Consider the following 19,977-nt stretch of genomic DNA (forward strand, 5'->3'; position numbering starts at 1 on the left):
GTGCGAGCTCTCAGGCAGCAGAACACCACCTACACATGCTCCAGGGGTGGATGTAAGCGTCCACTGCCGTCTGGAACTCCAGAGGCAGGTGCAGACTGCTCCTGCTGCCGAGGGTCCAGGAACCGGGCACCAACAGCTGCCCCTGCCTTCCAGGAGCGTGTTCAGGCCACACACCTGCACATCCACTACCAAGGGGATAACAGCCAGCACATACCGAGGAAAGAGACGGCAGGCATCCAAACCAACAACAGCCCTCGGGCCAAAAAGATATTAAACCCACACATTCTACACAGGGATGCTCCTGCATAAAATAGCCCTCCAAGACTACAGTAGATAATTGTTTCTCCTAAACTCACAGAGTAAGAGAAATATAAGCAAAATCAAGAAGCAAATGAACCACCCCCAGTTAAAAGACCACGAGAATTCCCCTGAAGGAACAATGAAACAGACCTCTTCAGTCTAATAGACACCAAGTTCAAAAAGGAGGTAATGAAAATACTGAAGGCATTAAGAAAGGCTATTGATAGAAATGCAGATTACTGTAAAAAGGGACTAGAAACTATAAGGAGGAGCCAAGAAAAATTAGAAAATTCATTTGCCTTTAACTCGGAGAAAGCTGAGTTAAAGGCAATGAATAGCAGAATGAATAATGCAGAAGAAAGAATAAATGACCTGGAAGATAGAATAATGGAAATTACCTAATCAAAACAGCAGACAGAAAGCCAAATCAAAAAAATGAAAGCAATATAAGAGACCTATGGGATAATATAAAGCATGCCAATCTATGCATGACAGGGATTCCAGAAGAAGAGAGAGAAAAGGGGATTGAAAATGTATCTGAAGAAGTTATGGCTGAAAACTTCCCAAACCTAAAGAAGGACACAGATATCCAGATACAGGAAGCACAGAGGGTCCCAAACAAGATGAACCCAAACAGACCTACACCAAGACATATGATAATAAAAATGGCAAAAGTTAAAGAGAGGATTCTAAAGGCAGCAAGAGAAAAACAAAGAGTTAATTACAAGGGAAACGCGTAAGGCTCTCAGCTGATTTCTCTACACAAACACTGCAGGGTGGCAAAATATATTCAAAGCCTTGAAAGGGAAAAATCTGGAACCTGGAATATTCTACCCAGCGAGATTATCATTTAGAATAGGAGGAGAAATAAAGAATTTCTCAGAAAAGCAAAAAGTAAAAGAATACAGCAATACTAGACCTTTCCTAAAAGAAATATTAAAAGGTCTTCTCTAAATAGAGAAGCAGGAAAATATAGGAAGAAGGAAATCATAATCGGAAAATAAATCACTTAAATTAGCCAGTACGTAGATCAAAAAGAAAAAAAAAAACCTATTTGTGAAAGTGATGATAAACACAAGGAACAGCAAAAGGATAAACATGAAGATGTAAAAAAGGACATCTAAATCATAAAATTTTGGGAAGGAGAGTAAGAAAATGCAGATTTCTTTTTTTTTAATGTGTTTGAGCCTATATGACTCGGTCTAAAGCAAGCAGATATAGGAAGGGACTAACATACCTGAAAAACAGGGAAACCACAAATCAAAAACATACAATAGATTCACAAAAACCAAAAAGAAGAGAACACAAGCATAGAATAAAAGGAAATCATCAAACCACAAAAAGAAAAAGAATGGGGCTTCCCTGGTGGCGCAATGGTTGAGAGTCCGCCTGTCAATGCAGGGGACACGGGTTCATGTCCGGGACATGGGTTTGTGCTCCGGTCCCGTCTGGGAAGATCCCACATGCCGCGGAGCAGCTGGACCCGTGAGCTATGGCCACTGAGCCTGCACGTCCGGAGCCTGTGCTCCACAACAGGAGAGGCCACAACAGTGAGAGGCGTACCACAAAAAAAAAAAAGAAAAAGAAAGGAACAACCCAGAAACAGAATCAAATGGAAAACAAGGTTTAAAATGGCAATAAATACGTAGGTATCAATAATTACCTTAAAGGTCAATGGACTGAATGCTCCCATCAAAAGACATAGAGTGTCAGACTGGATAAAAAAACAAGAGCCTACAATATGCTACCTACAAGAGACCCACCTTAGGGCAAAGGACACACATAGACTGAAAGTGAGGGGATGGAAAACGATACTTCATGCAAACGGAAATGACAAGAAAGCGGGAGTTGCAATACTCATATCAGATAAAACAGACTTTAAAGCAAAGGCTATAAAGAATGATAAAGAAGGACACTATATAATGAAAAAAGGATTAATACGAGAAAAGGATTTTACTCTCATCAACATATATGCACCTAATATAGGAGTACCCAAACACATAAAACAAATACTAACAGACATAAAAGGAGAAATCAATGGGAATACAATAATAGTAGGAGACTAACATCCCACTCACATTAATGGGCAGATCTTCTAGACAGAAAATAAAAAGGCAGCAGAGATCCTAAATAATACAATAGAACAGTTAGAATTAATTGATATTTTCAGGACATTACATCCAAAAAAAACCAAAAACGAAAACAGAATACACATTCTTTTCAAGTGCACACGGAACATTCTCTAGGATTGACCACATACTGGGGCATAAAATTAACCTCAACAAATTTAAAAGTATAGAAATTATTTCAAGCATCTTCCCTGATCACAAAGGCATGAAACTAGAAATCAACCACAGGAAAAGAAATGAGAAAAAAATGATTACATGTAGACTAAACAACATGCTACTACAAACCAATGGGTCAACGAGGAAATAAAAAAGGAAATTAAAAAATACCTTGAGACAAATGACAATGAAAACACAACCATACAGCGACTTCCCTGGTAGTCCAGTGGTTAAGACTTTGCCTTCCAATGCAAGGGGTGCAGGTTTGATCCCTGGTTGAGGAGCTAATACCCCACATGCCTCATAGCCAAAAAACCAAAAAATAAAAAAAAGAAGCGGGCTTCCCTGGTGGTGCAGTGGTTGAGAGTCCGCCTGCCAATGCAGGGGATACGGGTTCGTACCCTGGTCCGGGAAGATCCCACATGCGGCGGAGCGGCTGGGCCTGTGAGCCATGGCTGCTAAGCCTGCACGTCCGGAGCCTGTGCTCCGCAATGGGAGAGGCCACAGCAGTGAGAGGCCCGTGTACTGGTTTAAAAAGAAAAAAAAAAAAAGAAAAAAAGAAGCAATACTGTAACAAATTCAATAAAGACTTTAAATATGGTCCACATTAAAAAAAAATCTTAAAAAACCCCCACAACCATACCAAATCTATGCAATGCAGCAAAAGCAGTTCTTAGAGGGAAGTTCATAGTGATACAGGCCTTCCTCAAAAAAAAACCCCAAGAAACAAGAAAAATGTCAAATAAACAACCTATCACCTAAAAGAATTAGAAAAAGAAGAAACAAAACCTAAAGTCAGCAGAAGGAAGGAAATAATAAAGATCAGGGAGGAAATAAATAAAACAGAGATTAAATAACAGTAGAGGGCTTCCCTGGTGGTGCAGTGGTTGAGAGTCTGCCTGCCGATGCAGGGGACACGGGTTCGTGCCCCGGTCCGGGAAGATCCCGCATGCCGCGGAGCAGCTGGGCCCGTGAGCCATGGCCGCTGAGCCTGCGTGTCCGGAGCCTGTGCTCCACAACGGGAGAGGCCACAACAGTGAGAGGCACACGTACCGCAAAAAAAAAAAAAAAAAAAAAAAAACAGAAAAAAATCAGTAAAACCAAGAGCTGCTTCTTTGAAAGGGTAAACAAAATTGACAAACCTCTGGCCAGGCTCATGAATAAGAAAAGAGAGAGAACCCAAGTAAACAAAACAAGAAACAAAAGAGAAACCTCAACCGATACCACAGAAATACAAAAAAACCTAAGAGAGGGGCTTCCTTGGTGGTGCAGTGGTTAAGAACCTGTCTGCCAATGCAGGGGACATGGGTTTTGCCCCAGTCCGGAAAGATCCCACATGCCACAGAGCCACTAAGCCCGTGCACCACAACTACTGAGCCTGTGCTCTAGAGCCCACGAGCCACAACTACTGAGCCTGCATGCCACAACTACTGAAGCCCGTGTGCCTAGAGCCCGTGCTCCGCAACAAGAGAAGCCACTGCAATGAGAAGCCTGCGCACCACAACAAAGAGCAGCCCCCGCTCACCACTAGAAGAAAGCCCATGCACAGCAATGCAGCCAAAAATAAAAGAAATAAAACATTAAAAAGAACTAACCTCACTTCCATAAAGACAAGCAAAAAAACTTACCTTAAAAAAAGATCCATGAGAATACTATGAACAATTTTATATACCAACAAATTTGACAACTTAGAAGAAATTGACAACTTTCTAGAAACATACAGCCAACCAAACCTGAATCAAGAATAGATAATTTGAAAAAAAAAAAAGAATAGATAATTTGAACAGACCAATCACTAGAAGTGAAATAGAATCTGTAGTTAAAAAAAAAAAAACAATTCCCTACAAACAAAAGTCCAGGACCAGATGGCTTCACAAGTGAATTCTACCAAACATACAAAGAAGAACTGATTCTTCTCAAACTCTTCCAAAAGACTGAAGAGGAGGGAACACTCCCCAAGACATTCTATGAAGGCACTATCACCCTGATACCAAAACCAGACAAAGACACCACCAAAAAAGAAAATTACAGGCCAAATCTTTGATGACTATAGATGCAAAAGTTCTCAACAAAATATCAGCAAACTGAATCCAACAACACATAATAAAGATCATACACCATGACCAGGTGGGATTCATCCCAAGTTTACAAGGATAGTTCAACATACACAAATCAATCAATGTAATATACCACATTAACAACAGAAAAGTAAAAAACCACATGATCATCTCAATAGATGCAGAAAAAGCATCTGACAAAATTCAACATTCATTCATGATAAAAACTCTTACCAAAGTGGGTATAGAGGGAACACATCTCAACATAATAAAAGCCATTTCTGACAAACCCACAGCCAAAATAATAGTCAATGGTGAAAAGCTGAAAGCCTTCCCACTAAAATCTGGAACAAGACAAGGATGTCCAGGACTTTCCTGGTGGCACAGTGGTTAAGACGCTGCACTCCCAATGCAGGGGGCCCAGGTTCGATCCCTGGTCAGGGAACTAGATCTCACATGCATGCCACAACTAAGAGTTCCCATGCCACAACTAAGGAGCTGGTGAGCCGCAACTAAGGAGCTGGCAAGCCACAACTAAGGAGCCCACCTGCTGCAACTAAGGAGCCTGTGAGCTGCAACTAAGACCTGGTGCCACCAAATAAATAAATGAATAAATATTAAAAAAAAAGACAAGGATGTCCACTCTCACCACTTCTATTCAACATAGTGTTGGAAGCCCTAGCCACAGCAATCAGACAAGAAAAAGAAATAAAAGGTAACCAAATTGGAAAGGAAGAGGTAAAATTGTCACTAGATGCAGATAACATGATACTATATATAGAAAATACTAAGAATTCCAAACTAAAACTACTAGACCTAATAAATGAATTCAGCAAAGTAGCAAGATACAAGATTAACATTCAGAAATTGGTTGCATTTCTTTACATTAACAATGAAATATCAGACAGGGAATGTGAAGAAACAGTATCTTTTAAAATTGCACCATGGGGCTTCCCTGGTGGCGCAGTGGTTGAGAGTCCACCTGCCGATGCAGGGGACACGGGTTCGTACCCCAGTCCGGGAAGATCCCACATGCCGCAGAGTGGCTGGGCCCATGAGCCATGACTGCTGAGCTTGTGCGTCTGGAGCCTGTGCTCCACAACGGGAGAGGCCACAACAGTGAGAGGCCTGCATACCGCAAAAAACAAAACAAAACAAAACAAAAACCTAGCATAAAATTGCACCATGGACAGCTACATGTAAAACAATGAAATTAGAACACTCCCTAAAACCATACACAAAAAAACCCTCAAAATGGATTAAAGACCTAAATGTAAGGCCAGATATTATAAAACTCATAGAGAATATAGGCAGAACACTCTTTGACATAAATCACAGCAAGATATTTTTTGACCCACCTCCTACAGTAATGGAAATAAAAATAAACAAATGGGACCTAATTAAACTTAAAAGCTTTTGCACAGCAAAGGAAACCATAAACGAGACAAAAAGACAACCCTCAGAATGGGAGAAAATATTTGCAAACAAACCAACTGACAAAGAATCAATCTCCAAAACATACAAACAGCTCATGCAGCTCAGTATCAAACAACCCAATCAAAAAATGGGCAGAATACCTAAACAGACATTCTCCAAAGAAGACATACAGATGGCTAACAAACACATGAAAAGATGCTCAACATCACTAATTATTAGAGAAATGCAAATCAAAACTTCAATGAGGTATCACCTCACACTGGTCAGAATGGCCATCATTGAGAAATCTACAAACAATAAATGCTGGAGAGGATGTGGAGAAGAGGGAACCCTCTTACACTGTTGGTGGGAATGTAAATTGATACAGCCACAATGGAGGACAGTATGGAGGTTCCTTAAAAAACTAAAAATAGGACTACCGTATGACCCAGCAATCCCACTCCTGGGCATATACCCAGAGAAAACCATAATTCAAAAAGACACATGTGCCCCAATGTTCACTGCAGCACTATTTACAATACCCAGGACATGGAAACAACCTAAATGTCCATTAAGAGAGGAATGGATAAAGAAGACATGATACATATATACAATGGAATATTACTCAGACATAAAAAGAAACGAAATTGTGTCATTTGCAGAGACATGGGTGGACCTAGAGACTGTCATACAGAGTGAAGTAAGTCAGAAAGAGAAAAACAAATATCGTATATTAACGCATATATGTGGAATCTAGAAAAATGGTATAGATGATCTTATTTGCAAAGCAGAAATAGAGACACAGACGCCTCTACATCTGGATACAAATGTATGGATACCAAGGGGGCAGGGGTGGTGGTGGGATTAATTGGGAGATTGGGATTGACATATATACACTACTATGTATAAAGTAGATAACTAATGAGAACCTACTGTATAGCACAAGGAACTCTACTCGGTGCCCTGTGGTGACCTAAATGGCAAGGAAAAACAAAAAAGAGGGGATATATGTATACGTATGGCTGATTCACTTTGCTGTACAGCATAAACTGACACAGCAGTGTAAAGCAACTATACTCCAATAAAAAATAAAAATAAAATTGCACCAAAAAAGGAAAAACAAACCTAGGAATAATCTGACCCAGGAGATGAAAGACTTATATGCTGAGAACTATAAAACATTAATAAAGGAAATTAAAGAGGATTCAAAGAAATGGAAAGATATCCCATGCTCTTGGATTGGAAGATTTAATATTGTTAAACGGCAATACTAACCAAAGCAATCTACAGATTGAATGTGATCCCTATCAAATTACCCATGACATTTTTCACAGAACTAGAACAAATAATCCAAAAATTTACATGGAACCATAAAAGACCCAAAATTGCCACAGCAATCCTGAGGAAAAAAAACCAAATCCTGAGGGAAAAAAAAACAGACTTCAGACGATACTACAAAACTACAGTAATCAAAACAGTGTGTTTTTAAAATTTATTTTATTATTTTTTGGCTGTGTTGGGTCTTTGTTGCTGCATGCGGGCTTTTCTCTGGTTGCGGTGAGTGGGGGTTACTCTTCGTTGTGGTGCGCAGGCTTCTCAATGTGGTGGCTTCTCTTGTTGGGAGCACAGGCTCTAGGTGCGCGGGTTTCAGTAGCTGTGGCACACGGGCTCTGCAGTTGTGGCTCGCGGGCTATAGAGTGCAGGCTCAGTAGTCATGGCACATGGGCTTAGTTGCTCCGCGGCACATGGGATCTTCCCGGACCAGGGCTCCAACCAGTGTCCCCTGCATTGGCAGGTGGATTCTTAACCACTGCACCACCAGGGAATCCCCAACAGTATCGAATTGGTACAAAAACAGACATACAGATCAATAGAACAGAATAGAGAGCCCAGAAATAAACCCACACACCTATGGTCAATTAATCTTCAACAAAGGAGGCAAGAATATACAATGGAAAAGAGTCTCTTCAGCTGGTGGTGCTGGGAAAGTCAGACAGCCACATGTAAATCAATGAAGTTAGAACACACTCTCATACCATGCACAAAAATAAACTCAAAATGGCTTAAAGACTTAGACATAAGACATGACACCACAAAACTCCTAGAAGAGAGCAGAGGCAAAACATTCTCTGACATAAATCTTACCAATGTTCTCTTAGGTCAGTCTCCCAAGGCAATAAAAATAAAAACAAATGGGACCTAATCAAACTTACAAGCTTTTGCACAGCAAAGGAAGCCATAGATAAAACGAAAAGACAACCTATGGAATGGAAGAAAATATTTGCAAATGATATGACGGACAAGGGCTTAACTTCCAAAATATATCAGCAGCTCATACAACTCAACAACAACAACAAAACAAAAAACAAACAACCTAATCAAAAAATTAGCAGAAGACCGGGCTTCCCTGGTGGCGCAATGATTAAGAATCCACCTGCCAATGCAGGGGACACGGGTTTGAGTCCTGGTCTGGGAAGATCCCACATGCCGTGGAGCAACTAAGTCCGTGTGCCATAACTACTGAGCCTGCACTCTAGAGCCTGTGAGCCACAACTACTGAGCCTGCATGCCACTACTACTGAAGCCCACGTGCCTAGAGCCCGTGCTCTGCAACAAGAGAAGCCACCGCAATGAGAAGCCCGTACACCGCAACAAAGAGTAGCCCCCACTCGCCACAACTAGAGAAAGCCTGTGGGCAGCAAAGAAGGTCCGACACAGCCAAAAATAAAAAATAAATAAATAATTTTTAAAAAATGAGAAGAGCTAAATAGATATTTCTCTAAAGACAAAATACAGGTGGCCAACAGGCACATGAAAACATGCTCAACATCACTAATTATTAGAGAAATGTGAATCAAAACTACAATTAGTTACCTCCTCACACTGGTCAGAATGGCCATCATTAAAAAGTCTACAAGTAACAAATGCTGGAGAGGGTGTGGAGAAAAGGGCACCCTCCTACACTGTTGGTGGGAATGTAAGTTGGTGCAGCTCCTATGGAAAACAGTACAGAGGTTCCTAAGAAAACTAAAAATAGAATTACCATATGATCCAGCAATCCCACTCCTGGGTATACATCCAGACAAAACTAGAATTCAAAAAGATACAAGCACCCCTATTTTCATAGCAGCACTGTTCACAATAGCCAAGACAAGGAAACAACCTAAATGGCCATCAACAGATGAATGGATAAAGAAGATGTGGTACATATACACAATGGAATACTACTCAGACATAAAAAAGAATGAAATAATGTCATGTGCAGCAACATGGACACAACTAGAGATCATACTAAGTAAGTCAGAAAGAGAAAGACAAGTACCATATGATATCACTTATATGTCGAATCTAAAATATGGCACAAATGAACCTATCTATAAAAGAGAAACAGACTCACAGACATAGAGATCAGAGTTGTGGTTGCCAAGGGGCGGGGGATGGAAAGGGATGGACTGGGAGTTTGGGGTTAGTAGACGCAAACTATTACATTTATAATGGATAAACAACAAGGTCCTACTGTATAGCACAGGGAACTATATCAAATCTCCTGGGATAATCCATAATGGAAAAGAATATAAAAAAAGAAAAAAAAAAGAACGTGTATATATATGTATAACTTAATCATTTTGCTGTACAGCAGAAATTAACACAACATTGTAAATCAACTATACTTTAAGAAATAAATTAAAATAAATTAATCTTAAAATTGATTTTCACTAAGCAAAATTTAATTATGAAATCAAATAAACTTTATTAAAATATTAAAAATAAAATATGATACAAATGAACCTATTTATGAAACAGAAACAGAATCATGGACATAGAGAACAGACTGGTGGTTGCCAAGGGGGAGGGGGTTGGGGGAGGGATGGAGTGGGAGGTTAGAATTAGCAGATGCAAGCTTTTATATATAAAATGGATAAACAGCAAGGTCCTACTGTATAGCACAGAGAACTATATTCAATATCCTATGATAAGCCATAATGGAAAACAATATTTTAAAAAAGAATGTATATATGTGTATAAGTGAATCACCCTGCTGTTCAGCAGAAATTAACACAACATTGTAAATCAACTATCGTTCAATAAAAAAAGATATTGATCAAAAAAAGTATACCAATATTAATCCCGACACCCCTGAAGGGCAAGTCCCAGTAAATGCCCATTTTATCATTCAATCTGCCCCAGACATTAGGAGAAAATTACAGAAGGCAGCCATGGGACACCAAACCCCCATGAATCAGCTCATGGACGTGGCCTTTGGAGTATTTAACAATAGAGATAGGGTTGAGGAGGCAAGGAGGATTCAGGACAACAACGAAAGGCACAACTCTTGGTGGCAGCTCTAGTCCCCACACCACCTCGTGGTTATCCTCCCCCTCCCCCTTGCGAAAGCCCATGGCAGGGGCAGGATCTAGAAAATCTGGATCAGAGCCCCTCTCTGTCGGGAATGGACCCGTTTTAAATGCAGCCAGGAGGGCCACTGGAAGGACGAATGCCCCCTGTATGGGAAAAATCCACCAGGACCCTGCCTGACATGCAAACCAGAGGGCCACCGGAAGCAAGGCTGCCCCCAGTCCCGAAGGGGACTCGGGGCTCCCAAACTGATGCTGGCCAAGAGGACTGAAGACTGACAGGGCCCAGGACTCTCCCTGCCTCCCAAAGGTCACCTGGTCATTTCCCCGGAGGAGACTCGGGTAACCCTTGACATGGCAGGTAGGAAAGGTATTTTTTTTATTAGATCCACCTACTCTGTGATGACTGATTTCCCTGGACCCTTGTCCTCCCAATACTGTATATTAATGGGGATCGATGGACGGCCCAAAGCCAAGTGATTCACACCGCCCCCCGCTCAGCTGCTTACTAGGGAATGTTACCTTTGCACACCAGTTCCTGCTCATGCCTGAGTGCCCCATCCCCTTGTTGGGAAGGAGTTGCTCACTAAATTCCAGACAATAGTTCAGTTTGGAGACCTCCTCAGAGAAGGCACCCATCAGGAGAAACAACTGTTCTTCGCCATGGGAGCCTGCCTCAGTCACCATCAGAGGAGGTCTCCCCTCCACCCCATATTTTTTCTCCAGTAAACCCCTCTGTCTGGGACGCTGAGGCTCCTGGCAGAGCTAATAATGTGCCCCTAGTTCAGGTTTCACTGAAACCCAATGCTGATGACCCATGGAAAAAACAGTATCCCTTGAGGCCCAAGGCCCAGTGAGGTATCCCGCCTTTAATAACCAAGTTCTTAAAATATGGGCTGTTATGATCCTGCCAATCTCTGTGTAATCCCCCCATTCTGCCCATAAAAAAGCAAAGTGGAGAATACAAGTTTGTTCAAGACCTGAGGGCAGTTAATGAGGCAGTGGCCCCAGTTCACTCAATAGTCCCTAATCCATACACTGTACTGCCCAAGTTCCAGAAAATGCAAACTAGCTTACAGTGCTAGACCTGAAAGATGCCTTCTTTTGCATTCCCCTGCACCCAGACTCCCAATATTTCTTTGCCTTTGAGTGGACAGATCCAGACACATGTAACACTTCCCAGCTAACTTGGACTGTGCTGCCCCAAGGCTCCAGGGATAGCCCCCACCTGTTCAGAAACGCATTAGCAAAGGAATTAAGAGAATTACAGTTGGTTAATGGGTCTCTCCTACAGAATGTGGACAACCTCCTAATTTCCAGTCCCACTAGGGAAGATTCAGATAAAGATACCACTCAGGTCCTCAATTTCCTAGAGGAACAAGGATGTTGAGTCTCTCCTCACAAGGCCCAGATTTCCACCCAACAGGTTAAGTACCTGGGAAATGTGCTCACCCATGGGATGAGAGCCTTTGCCCAAGACCAAAAGGAAGCCATTGTAACCCTCCAACAACCCCCACCCTAAGAGGCAACTGAGGGACTTTCTGGGGATGGCAGGATTTTGCAGGATCTGGATACCTGGATTCAGGCTCATAAAAAAGCCTCTTTTTAAGGCCCTAAAAGGAGGTGACCACAAACCCCTCAACTGGGATGAAAATTGCCAACAGGCGTTACTGGCTCTAAAGCAAAAATTAGGAACCACTCCTGTGTTAGGTCTCCTGAACTTAGAAAAACGCTTTCTCCTCTATATAGCTGAGAGATAAATAGCCAAAGCAATCTTGAGAAAGAAAAACAGAGCTGGAGGAATCAGGCTCCCTGAATTCAGACTATACTACAAAGCTACAGTCATAAAAAAAATACAGTACAGAAACAAAAACAGAAATATAGATCAATGGAACAGGATAGAAATCCCAGAAATAACCCACACACCTATGGTCAATTAATCTATGATAAAGGAGGCAAGACTATACAATGGAGAAATGACAGTTTCTCCAATAAATGGTGCAGCTACACGTAAAAGAATGAAATTAGAACATTCTTTAACACCATACACAAAAATAAACTCAAAACTAAACTTTCAATCCATCTCCTACAGTAATGTAAATAAAAACAAACAAATGGGACCCAGTTAAACTCAAAAGCTTTCGCACAGCAAAGGAAACCATAAACAAAACGAAAAGACAACCCACAGAATTGGAGAAAACATTTGCAAATGATGCGACTGACAAGGGATTAATCTCCAAAATTTACAAACAGCTCACATAACTCAATATCAAACAGACGAACATGTTTCCCTGCTCCAGTGGTTAAGACTCTGTGCTTCCACTGCAGAGTGTGTGGGTTTAATCCCTGGTTGGGGAAGTTCCTCATGCCGCAAGGTGCAGCGAAAAAACACCAAAAACAAAAACAAAACAACCCAATCAAAAAATGGGCAGAAGACCTATATAGACATTTCTCCAAAGAATACATACAGATAGCCAAGAGGCACATGAAATGATGCTCAACATCACTAATTATTAGAGAAATACAAATCAAAACTACAATGAGGGCTTCCCTGGTGGCGCAGTGGTTAAGAACCTGCCTGCCAATGTAGGGGATACGGGTTTGAGCCCTGGTCCGGGAAGATCCCACGTGCCTTGGAGCAACTAAGCCTGTGCGTCACAACTACTGAGCCTGCGCTTTAGAGCCCGCAAGCCATAACTATTGAGCCCTAGAGCTCGTGCTCCACAAGAGAAGCCACTGCAGTGAGAAGCCCGTGCACCACAACGAAGAGTAGCCCCTGCTTACCGCAACTAGAGAAAGCCTGCGCACAGCAACAAAGACCCAGTGCAACCAAAAATAAATAATAAATAAATTTTTAAAAACTACAATGAGATATCACCTCACATCAATGCAAATGGCCATCATCAAAAAGCCTACAAACAATAAATGCTGGAGAGGGTGTGGAGAAAAGGGAACCTTCCCACACTGTTGGTGGGAATGTAAATTGGTCAGTCACTATGGAGAACAGTGTGGAGGTTCCTTATAAAACTAAAACTACGGAGAAAACCATGGTCCAAAGGGATACATACATCCCAATGTTCATTGCAGCGCTGTTTACAATAGGCAAGACATGGACACTACCAAAATATCCATCAACAGTTGAAAAGATAAAGAAGATGTGATACTTATATACAATGCAGTATTACTCAGCCATTAAAAAGGATGAAATAATGCCATTCACAGCAACATGGATGGACCTGGAGATTATCATACTTAGTGAAGTAAGTCAGACAGGGAAAGACAAATATCACATGATATTGCTTATATGCAGAATCTTAAAAAAATAAGATTCAAATGAACTTATTTACAAAACAGAAACAGACTGACAGAAAACAAACTTATGGTTACCGAAGGGGAAAGTTGTGGGGGAGGGATAAATTGGGAGTTTGGGATTGACATATACACACTACTATATTTAAAATTAAAAAAAAACAAAAAACCAACAAGGACCTACTGTATAGCACTGAAAACTCTACTCAATATTCTGTAATAACCTAAATGGGAAAAGAATTTGAAAAAGAATAGATATATGTATAACTGAATCACTATGCTGTATACCTGAAATTAACACAACATTGTAAATCAACTATACTCCACTATAAAATAAAAATTAAATAATTAAACAATAATCACTTTATGAATTAGTTAATTAAAAAATAAAAACAATGGTTTACCGATGGAGGCAGCTTTATACATGAAGGGGTAAGGCCGGCAGGTTATGCCAGAGTCAGCCTGTAGACAATTGTTGAGTCTGGAGCTCTACCCTCTCACACTTCCACCCAAAAGGCTGAGTTGATTGCCTTGACCAGAGCACTCCAACTAGGAAAGGAATTAAGAATCAATATACAGGGCTTGGGCTTCCCTGATGGCGCAGCGGTTGAGAGTCCGCCTGCTAATGCAGGGGACACGGGTTCGTGCCCTGGTCTGGGAAGATCCCACATGCCGCGGAACACCTGGGCCCGTGAGCCATGGCTGCTGAGCCTGCGCGTCCGGAGCCTGTGCTCCGCAACGGGGGAAAAAAAAAAATACAGGGCTTCCCTGGTGGCGCAGTGGTTAAGAATCCGCCTGCCAATGAATGGGACACGGGTTTGAGCCCTGGTCCGGGAAGATCCCACATACCGCGGAGCAACTAAGCCCGTGTGCCGCAACTACTGAGTCTGCGCTCTAGAGCCTGCGAGCCACAACTACTGAAGCCCGCGTGCCTAGAGCCCGTGCTCCGCAACAAGAGAAGCCACCGCAATGAGAAGCCCGTGCACCACAACGAAGAGTAGCCCCCACTCGCCGCAATTAGAGAAAGCCCGCATGCAGCAACAAAGACCCAACTCAGCCAAAAATAAATAATAAATTTATTTTTTAAAAAAAGAATGAATATACATACTGATTCCAAGTATGGATTCTTTGTACTACATGCCCAGGCTGCCATATGGAAAGAAAGGGGATTACTAACAGTCAAAGGATCCACTATAAAACAACAGGCAGAAATTCTAGAACTCCTAGAAGCGTTCCAGCTTCCAAAGGAGGTTGCAGGTGTCACCAAAGGGGCAACACCTGCCTTACAAGGGGAAACACCCTGGCCAAAAAGCCCGCTAAGACTGCTGCCCAAGAACAGCTGGTCCTACAAGCGGCAGCTCTCAGGCCTGACAGCACCCCCTTCCCAACAGCGCCATCTTATACACCTGAAGAACTTGGGTGGGCTAAACATAGGGGACTGGAAAGAGACCTCTCAGGGTGGCTGACAAAAGATAACAAGCTTCTCATTCCCGGGGCCGAGCAATGGAAAATAACTAAGTACTTCCACGAGTCCTTTCACTTAGGGTGGACTCCCTATTCAAACTAGTTACTCAGTTGTTCCTGAGCAAGGGACCATCCCGAACTGTTAAAAATGTCACCAGGGCTTGCTAGCTTTGTGCCCGCCATGCCCTAGGAAGCGACCCCATACCTCCACCGCTAACTTGGCCCATACAACATAGGGGAACCTAACCAGGGGAAGATTGGCAAGTGGACTTGACCCAAATGCTCCCACGTAGGGGATGGAAACACCTATTGGCATTCATAGACACCTTTACAGGGTTGATAGAAGCTTTCCCTACTAGGACTAAAAAGGCAATAGGAGTATCCAAATTTCTGCTTAAAGAGATAATTCCGAGATTCGGGTTACCCCAAAGCTTACAGTGATAACGGACCTTCTTTCACTGCCAAGGTGACCCAACAGCCTTCCTCAGCTCTAGGTATTCACTACCACCTCCAGTCTTTCTGGAGGTCCCAATCCTTAGGCAAAGTAGAAAAAGCAAATCATGCTCTAAAAGAATGCTTGCAAACCCCCCCCCCCCAAAACACTTGCTGAGTTATGCCAAGAGACTTCAGAAACCTGGATCTCTGTCCTGCCTGTAGCCCTTCTATGGACCAGGATGGCCCCAAAGAGAATTTTAAAACTTAGCCCATTTGAGACCTATGGGAAGCCCCTCACCATTTTTTTTGGTCATGCCGCACAGCTTGTGGGATCTTAGTTCCCAGACCAGGGATTGAACCCAGGCCCTCAGCAGTAACAGCCTAACCACACTAACTTCACCACTGGACTGCCAGGGAAGGACCACTGGGAGGCCCTTTTTGACTTCAGATCTCTTGTTTGATGAGGAAACCCACAAATGGGTCTCCCACACTGTTAGCTTGAGCCAAGTTCAAAAGGTCCTCCAAGTATATGGAAACAAAGTGCTGCCCACCCCCACAAAGGAAAGGTCGCGGTCTCCATCCGGTCAGGGCACTTTGTCCTACTAAAAACTTGGAAGGAAGGGTCCCCTGAGGACCAGATACAACGAAAATGGAAGGGACCATATCAAGTGTTACTAAGTACCCCAACTGCTGTCAAGCTATAGGGAGTTACTAATTGGGTTCATCTGTATCTTATAAGTCCCAACAGGAGCCAGAAGAGACCTACTCCTGTGAGCCATGGAAGACCTCAGATACCTTTCCAAGAACAGATAAGTGACTTCACGTGGCTGAGGTGGGTTGGCCTAGTCATCCTTTTGTTTCTGACTATCACGCTCTTATTCTGCCGCTTTTCAGAACCCCCTCCCCCTGGTAAACATCTTCTTTGCCCCTGCTAGGTCTGAAAGAAAAAATACGGTAATATGATGTCAAAAGCCATCATACTAGTAGGACTTCTGACGAAGGTCGCAGCTCAGAATGGGAAAATCATGCTTTAGTAAACATATCTAAAATAGTTGCCCTGGGAGAAAAACTAGTTAATTGTTGGGCTTGCCATAAAAACCCTGGCTTACAACAGTCGTTACAGGTACGAATAGGTACATACAAGAGCTTTACCAATTCAAACACATGAAAACCACCCCCACAGCTGATACGAGTGTGACGGGTGATACCCCCATCAGGCCCGATACCTTGCCTACGTTTTAACTCTTTTTAAAAAGGTGACATAACTTTTCCTTTAATCATGGCTACTTTTGTTATCCAGAAAACCAGTCAAGCTTCCAATGTCACTATACCTCTAATGGTTCTCTTGGCTATGGTGAGCCTCTTTGGAACAATCCCTGGGCACCAGAGGGTAATATCACCACAGCGTTTTGGAACCTGGACCCAAACTGCATTCCCACGAATGCCTCCACTCTCTGTGCTTATAATGAAGCCCAGACCCCAGGTGCCTACAGGATAGGGATGGAATGGACTAAAAACTGGGCTAGAAGTTGTCAGGCTCTATGGAAACTGTGGGTTAAACCCTTCTTACTACACCATCTCACCTAAGCCAAGGTTATGGAATACTCCTGGACTGAACTGTTTTGAATATACAAATGGGCCCTTGTCCCCACATTGTGTTCATTAACTTTTCTCTTCCATGGATCTGGATGGCTGCTTCCTTGCTAAATTCTTCTGTTCCCAGATCTCTTACTGCACCTTCAAGATACGCCTGGATACGTGGCACTCCCCAGAATGAGGGCCCAAAGACAAGGGCACCCCAGGGTAATTCGGCCCCTATGTAAATGCTTATCCTTATATAATGTGTGGCGTGAGGGAGCCTGTACATTAGGACATTTGGTCCCATTCACTGTCACAATACATAATAACACTCAAAATCGTCCCAGGAGGGCCATCGGATTAATATTGGCAAGAATGGGACTGGCAGGGGGATTGGCAGCTCCATGGGAGGCTTTGCCTACCATGAGGTAACCCTAGAAAACCTAACCAACACTTTAGTGAACCCAGCCCTGACCACTGGAAATGCCCTAAACAGACTTTCAACTTCTTTAAACTCAGTGGCCAATGTGGTTATGGACAATAGATTGGCCTTGGATTACTTGCTGGATGAGCAGGGTGGCGTTTGTGCAGTCATAAACAAAACCTGCTGCACCTATGTCAGTAATTCAGGCCAGATTGAGATGGACATCAAAAAGATTTATGAACAAGCAACATGGTTACACCGCTATAACCAGGGGTCAGACCCTAATGCCATCTGGTCCACCATTAAGAGTGCCCTCCCTAACTTTACTTGGACCCTGAGTAACAGCCATACTCCTCCTCCTATTTGGACTCTGCCTCTTTCACTTCTTGGTAAAGTTCATGTCTTCCAGGTTACAACAATTCCCCATCAAAATGATGGTTAGGGGAATTCCCTGGTGGTCCAGTGGTTAGGACTTTGTGCTCTCACTGCTGAGGGCCTGGGTTCAATCCCTGATTGGGGAACTAAGAGTCTACAAGCCGCACATGGCGCAGCCAAAAAAAAAAAAGATGGTTAGGCAAGGATTCCAGCCCATACCGCCCTATGACTTAAAACAAGAAGCTGTTCTGCCCCTGGGATCCCCACACTAGGCATCCAGAAATTTCTACTCCCTGACAGGCAAGGTCAATGCCCCTACTCAGCCCTGAAGCAGCCAAAGAAGACAGACCGTCGCCTTTCTGCTTCCCATAAGAATATGGAAGTAAAATCTCTGATGGGGGAATGAGACAGGAGGGAAAGGGGCAGAACACAAACGCTAGATAAGTGAAGAGGGGGCACAGCTGTTGGGATGCAATTAAGTCCGAATAGAACCAGCTGAAACCATGTTGGCTTCGAGAATAGTCTGGTCATTGACCTCTAGCTCATTATAACGTCATTGTAATACTCAAGATCACTCCCCCTTACGCTGTGATAGTTCTGCGGCGACTGGAAAAGGTCAAAAAGTGAACAGTGGCCCAATTCCTGGAAAATCCCCCCCTTCTCTGAAATAGCAAGAATATTCGTCCCACTCGTTAGCGTATGAAATTACTTAGCCCATAAAAACCTACAACCCCATGCCCGGGGGCTGCTCTCACTTTCCCAGAGGGTCCACATTCTACCTATGGAGTGTGTATCCTGCTAAATAAACCCGCCTTTGCTTTTCTCTGGTTCGTTCTTGAATTCTTTCCAGCGAGAAGCCAAGGACCCTCACTTGGCAGTGGTCTGTCCTAAGAACCCTTGTGGGTCCCAGGATGTGACATTTCCCTCTCCTGAAACAATTAGAGGCCTCTGCCCTCCCCGTGGATCTTGATTAGGGCTGGGGCAGGGATAGGCTCTCTCCCCAGTGCTGGTTTACCACTCCCTGCTAAATTCTAAGAGTCTCTGGGAAGGCATGAGGCTGAGGTCCTTCTCCAGGACAGCCTAGCAGGCACTGGACAGCACATAGGGACCCACTTAATGGGGTCCCCCTCATATTCCCCAGCCTCAGTACAGCATTAGCCTGGGATGCATGGACACACCTGTCTAGGCCCTGGGAAGGTCAGGGCTCCACAGGCCCTCAGGGGGCCATTTGTCCCTCCCCCGCCTCCAGGCCTTGCTGCCTGCAAACCTTTGTTTTTCCAACAGGAGGCAAGTGGAACTTCTGGCCTGTGTGTTCTGTGTGAGTCCAAGAGACACAAACACAAGCTGCTAGGCAATGAGTACAATGCAGTGATTCGGTAATTAATCCGTCCGCACCAGGGGCCACACTGGGATGTTTACCCGCCTCCCAGGAGCTCACAGGCCAACGGAGTGAGGGAAGAGGAAACTACAGGGATTTGCCCTCCCGTGTGCCGGCTCTGTTCTAGGCACACATCACCTTATATCAGCCTCACGGGAAGGGATTTTTCTCCCTGTCTTTTGAGACACGAAACAGACTTACCAGGAGGAAAAGGCGCTGAGCCGGGAAGCTGAGCTGGGATCCTGCAGGCAGTGGGGAGGGAGCCCTCAGAGGCCCAGGAGCAGGGCGTAGGCCAGGTGGGGGTCCCTGAGGCACTCACACACCTGCCCCTCCTGTTGGTGCTGCAGCCGGTGCGGGGGTACCTGCTCTGGCCTCTTCCAGCCTTGCAGCCTTGGCACTGGCTTTGCCCCGCAGCCTCTGCTGTAGCCTCTGGATGTTCCTGGAACTCCAAAGCGGAGGAGCAGAATCCACTCATCCAGCACCTACCCTGCTCCACGCCAGTCTGGGCACACCTCTCGGCGCATCACGTGCCGCTGAAGCGCCTCCTCCTCCGCAGAGACCACCTCCTCCACCTGCCCAGAGAGATGGGGAGTGAATTCAG

At 43.7% G+C, this 19,977-nt stretch overlaps 1 long non-coding RNA gene across 11 annotated transcripts in view; it reads right to left on the reverse strand.

Annotated features, from left to right (window-relative positions):
• LOC117200672 (uncharacterized) overlaps positions 1-19,977 on the reverse strand; it is a 71,402-nt gene that overhangs the window by 18,312 nt on the left and 33,113 nt on the right. For all 11 annotated transcript variants that reach the window (XR_007469850.1, XR_007469849.1, XR_007469848.1 and 8 more), the window contains one exon: positions 19,578-19,948. This is a non-coding gene — a long non-coding RNA (uncharacterized LOC117200672). The remainder of the gene's footprint in view (positions 1-19,577; positions 19,949-19,977) is intronic.

Source organism: Orcinus orca, chromosome 10 (genome assembly GCF_937001465.1).
Source record: "Orcinus orca chromosome 10, mOrcOrc1.1, whole genome shotgun sequence".
NCBI lineage: Eukaryota > Metazoa > Chordata > Mammalia > Artiodactyla > Delphinidae > Orcinus > Orcinus orca.